The sequence below is a fragment of the Phocoena phocoena genome, chromosome 2 (genome assembly GCF_963924675.1).
Source record: "Phocoena phocoena chromosome 2, mPhoPho1.1, whole genome shotgun sequence".
Lineage (NCBI taxonomy): Eukaryota > Metazoa > Chordata > Mammalia > Artiodactyla > Phocoenidae > Phocoena > Phocoena phocoena.
Window position 1 is genome coordinate 50,748,517 of NC_089220.1, and position 5,779 is coordinate 50,754,295.

The window sequence follows — 5,779 nt, forward strand, 5'->3', positions numbered from 1 at the left end:
CAGGTTACTAACAGTTTTAATCTACAATTGCTTTTAGATTTTTGAAATCCATAAAATAGCTAATGTTATCTGCCCTAAACATCCTAATACTTAAATCATCATAACCTTCTGCATGCCACAATGACGCACACTTAAGGCCAACTGAAAAAAGGGAAACAATGTACTCATTAGATAAAAGCCCCAATATAACGATGCACCATGTTTCATGAAGCAGCACTGGCTCGTCATAAGGCCTTATGAAAGATTAACCTCACTTACTCATTAATTTTGTTAGAAGTAAATGTGATCAGCTGCCAACATTTCAAATGGTTGCGAATCTCACTTCAGCTCTCCAAGAAGTCACGTACATTTTCTGGAGGGTGAACAGGCCCTCCCTGTGCGACTGGTAGACGACACAGACAGATGACGCAAGATGCCTATAATTATAATGGACTTTAAAGTGAAGAACAATTGGAATTCTTCCCAAAAGGACTTGCACACTCAAGAGTGAACTGTTTTGCACACAAAAAGCTTACTGAGAACAGGACAGTGGCTCACGGACCACTTTTCTAAATATATTTCCCATACAAAATAATTTCAAGATATAATAATTATTAGTTCCTTGTACAATACTCTATTTAAACAAGAATTAATCAAATAGTAAGTATGTGAAAACTGCAACACCACAAAGATTGAGGCATGTTACTAGTGTAATCAAACAATAGAACAGGCAAGCAAAATATTTAGAAGGCTGAATCATGGCCACATATCTAACTGATTTCAAGTGTGACTTGTACACTGTGAGACAGCACAGATAACTTATGCAGACGGTTCAGTAGCAGAATGGCACTTGGTTTGCTCTTAATAGAAACAACATAAATGCAGCTGACAATTTAGAGACAGACAATAGCCTTATTCGCATGCTGAAAATCTGGTTGTGTCCCTCTAGTCCACACACCGTTCACTGTGCAATCTGTTGATGAGTAAACTATGAGTTACAGGATTCATTCAGTGGGATCTAGGCCCCTTGGCCTAACCGAAATCAATTCTTGGTCGATACTGCAATACCATGGGGTATGACTGATACAAAGGGCCATCCTGAGGGCAGGCTTGTGAAGCTGAGCAGTTCAGACACCGAAAGTTTTCGCCTCTTAGTCGCCATCTTGTCATGTCGATGAACTCCACAGTATGGTCCTTCCCCATAATTTCACCATTGCACAGCACGTCCAACTCATAAGAACTTGGAAGTTTTAAACTTAGAAAATTTTTAATAGTTCCCACAGTTACACGTGTAGAAAACCAAATGAATTCCTTCATTAAACCCTTTACTGCATTGTCCCGATTGTCCATTATTTCTTAAACGATCTAGACATATAGCAATTTGTGGGTCAATTCTGTGATAGCCTTTTTTTAAAAAATTTATTTATTTAATTTATTATTTTTGGCTGTGTTGGGTCTTCGTCGCTTCGTGCAGGCTTTCTCTAGTTGCGGTGAGCGGGGGCTACTCTTCGAAGGTTCGGGGGCGTGGGCTTCTCACTGCGGTGGCTTCTCGTTGCAGAGCATAGGCTCTAGGCACGTGGGCTTCAGAATTTGTGTCACATGGGCTTCAGTAGTTGTGGCTCGCGGGCTCTAGAGTGCAGGCTCAGTCGTTGTGGCACACGGGCTTAGTTGCTACACGGCATGGGGGATCTTCCCGGACCAGGGCTCGAACCCATGTCCCCTGCATTGGCATGTGGATTACTAACCACTGCACCACCAGGGAAGAACTGTGATAGTCTTTATCATCTTGATTTTCATCACCTTCTTCATCTACTTTAGGTTTGTCAACTTTTGAAGTATCATCTTGTCCATTTTCTTGAGGCTTGTTTTTCTTCCAAAATTCACTCTCAAGTTCTTGTAGTCCAGGGACCAACTTAACTATAATTTCCTCTAATGTGTTATCCAAGCTCAACCTTTCTAATGGGTTTGTCTCATGAACCTGGTTGCCACACCTTGGACAACCATTGCTATCTTCAAAGTGCTGGACGGTACAGGTCTTACAGAAGGTGTGGAGGCATTCCGTCACTGTAGTTGGCTTGATCAGATACCCTTTATAGATACAGCAGATGATGTAAGGATTGAAATCTTTTACCAAGTGTTTCCTTTGGGTAGCCATTTGTGGTTAGCTAGGACTGGCTCTAGTAGTTCAGGCAAACAGGGGTATTAAGTGGATGAGAGTTTGATCCCAGGAGCTGGTGTGGAGTTCCCAACTGCATGTCCCGAGGCATTAGGACTAACATCCAGACTTCTCATGTAATCGCTGGTCATCACTCCTTTTGGTGGTTCTGCTTTTCCGTATCCTGGGGCTGCGGCCACCGCTGCTCCTCAACGCCAGCATGCCGGCCTCAGAGCGAAGGAAACAAAGAGAAATAGCACCTGCTGCGGCCTGGCCAGTCCCTGGGCCCCGTGGAGACTTGTATTTTCTAAATTTAATCTTTACTTTATATTGGAGTATAGTTGGTTTACAATGTTGTGTCAGTTTCAGGTGTACAGCATAGTGATTCAGTTATACATATACATGTATCCATTCTTTTTCAGATGCTTTTCCCATATAAGTTATCACAGAATATTGAGCAGAGTTCCCTGTGCTATACAGTAGGTCCTTGTTGATTATCCATTTTACATATAGTAGTGTGTATATGTTAATCCCAAACTCCTAATTTATCCCCCCCACCATTCCCCTTAGGTAACCATAAGTTTGTTTTTGAACTCTGTGAGTCTGTTTCTGTTTTGTAAATAAATTTATTTCTATCATTTTTTATTAGAGACTAGAATTCTAATAAGCCAGAGTCACAAAGAGATAAAGCAGTACCAGTCTTCCCATTACATTTTTGTGGAAGAAAATATAGTTGTTTTCATGAAAATATGTCATTTATGTTAACGTATAATTTATTTATTTGAATTATTTTAAAATGACAATATAATGCTTGAAATTTATTGGTTTAATTTTCAGTGAGGCAAGCCTCCAGTGATATCCATATAAACACCCACATGAAACTCCACATAAACAAAGGATCTTTGAAGTTGCAGTAATCTTTAAGATTGTGAAGGAGTCCCAAGACCAGCATATTTGAGAATCACTGGTCTAGACTAGGCTCCTTTTCTCTGACTCTGGGAGAGCCCTGTGCTCCCTATTTCCTCTGCCTTCTAGGCTGAATTTCTTTGTCCACTACACTGATAGTTCCTACTTAATGGCCAGCTTCTAGTTTCTTTCTGTTTTTCTGTGACTCTTCCATGAACCCTGTGACATGAATTTTGATCTCGGTTTTCCAGATCTCACAGTCATTCTTCTTTCTCTTCCTTGACGGGGGTCAGGAATCTCGGGTAAGTTCTCTTCCAGGCAATTTAACACAGTAGTAGACTTCTGTTTTGTTTTTTTCTGCCTCACATCCAAGCTCCCTTCCTGTTTTGGGGAATCCCATATTGTTGAATCTTGGTGGGAGACAGCTGCATCTCCCACTTCAGTAACTAAAGGCAGCAAATACCCCTCCATACTCATGGTCCATTGGATACAGCCATGTGAACTAGGCTTGACTAACTGAAGGCCCTGCCTGGGGCTTTGACTCTGGAGAGGGTGACGGAAGGAGGAAGGATGGATTCAGACTTATTTGTGGCAGCATAAAGTATTCAGTGGTTAACAGGGGCCACACGCAGTGCCAGCAGTAGCAGTGTCCTGCGGTGATGTGGACAGTGCTGTTGGCAGTGAGGTTCTGCACAGCCCGGGAATCCTAATGCATCGATGCCTTTGTTTCCGCCCATTTTATGTGCTTTCTCCAGCTTTTCTGTCAATTCTGCAAGCTACCTGATTTCCTTTCAATATATTCCTTTTCTGCCTACGTTAGCCAGAGACCATTTCTATTTACAATCAATAATAACTAACACTTCAATAGTGCTTTCTGTGTGCCAGGCACCGTTCTTAGTACTTTGCATGTATTAACTCCTTTAATACTCACAGCAGTGCTGTACGAAAGATACCATTATAAACCTCTTTCTACGTATGGGGAAAATATGATAGAGGTTAAATCCTGTTCCCCACATCACACAGATAGTAAGTGGCCATGCCAGGCTGCAGGCCCAGGCAGACTGGCTCCAAGCCCAGGCTTTTACACTCTCTGTACCACTCTGGCTGAACACATACGTGACTGAGACAAAGATATAAGTCTAAATTACCACTGAGCAAGCAATAGGGGCCAGTGCTACATGAAATCTGGGTCTTTCATCAGCTTTTACAAATATAATCCTTTTGACAAACAGGCATGGGCCTTCATTTGCATATGAAGCCGAATTTAAAACAGTAATAGCAAATTAATTTGTGGTTAGCCATGGCAGGTATTTTTCTAAATATTTTAAATTTTCCTTTCTAGCTGGGCTTTATATGGATTATAACGAGAGTCTATTTAGGATCTGTCAAATAAGGTGGTAACATGCCCTGTACCTTTAAATATGTGTACATATACATATACATGAATACACATATATATTAAATGTATGTTAACTGGCAGTTGCATGTAGTGCTGATGGCTTGCCGGTGGTTGAAATGGAGAAATGACCAATGGTGTAATGTATCAGCACTTCAGTGTGTGCTCCCCTGGAACTCAGAATAATCTGAGTTGGTTAGATCCTCTCCACCTCCTTTCTCACACTCCTCCACTCTCCAGGGCTAAGCAAGGGAACGTGGATGCTGTATTTTATTTTATCTAAACCATAAAATGAACATCAGGCAGTGATGTTCAATTACTAGATGTTTAATTACAAGAAAGGAAAAAAATCAAACAATAAAAAGATTTCAGGGCATTAGCTCAGTTCCATACACTGCATTGTATAATTACTACCCACCCAGCTTCTCAGCAATTACATCATCACAAGCAGTGAAATTACATTTCAGTGATAATTTTAAAAGTACAGCAGTAGCAATCCAGTATTAATAAATCTGAACATGAGTACGGAAAACTAGTGTCTATGGTTCAGTAAGTACTACCGCTTGTATTTGGAGTTAAATCTTCATTTAGCGTAGATTTAATATGTTACCTCTTTAACCTTCACCAGTGTGTTCCTTGTTCTCTAAAAGTTTCATGATCCCATTCAAACAAAGACCAGATGTAGTGCCACGGACCTCTGACAGGGAACGGAGAGCTTGACTTTGAGAGCAATGGAAGGGTACTCAGGGAGCTTGTTTTGCAGTGTTCCAGGGAGATGGTGGTGTAATTGTGCCATATTGAAAGCTTTGATAGCTTGGGGAGGACGAGGCAGCAGCAGCAATGAATTCTAGTATGATGAAAAGAGATGTGTTTTGAATACAGGCAAAGCATTGAACTCGCTGGTCAGTCTCTTGCTCCATGTGAAGATAACAGCACGCCGTGTTGTCTTTTGGAAGACAGAGACACAGGACTTCCACTCATTTGAGTGTTCGTCATTTTCCCATTAATTTTCACAAACTATTCGGCAGCCTAAAACTCATATTCTGAACTTCAAGAGTGGCCAAAGTAAGGGCTTCAGGCAAAATTTCACCCTAGGGATATTGAACCATGGGAGGGTTCAGTTTAGATTTTGGTGTTTGATCCAGTTTTACCAGAGGGCCACTCTTTGATCAACACTATGGTCAAGGCTGTGTAATTCTGAGCCTTTCAAGTGCTGTTTGTGGAATGCCCTAGCGGAGGTCAAGCATAACTATGCTTCTCATGGAAAGAATTTCATAGAAGTATTCTTCTGTCATGACTACGGAAAATCAGGAAAAGTTCTTGAAATAATACAATTGCTTGAT

The 5,779-nt window shown here is 41.1% G+C and overlaps 1 pseudogene; it reads right to left on the bottom strand.

The window, feature by feature from the left end:
• Positions 1–1,011: 1,011 nt before the first annotated feature.
• LOC136119215 (polycomb group RING finger protein 5-like) lies at positions 1,012–2,134 on the bottom strand (annotated as a pseudogene).
• Positions 2,135–5,779: the final 3,645 nt, after the last annotated feature.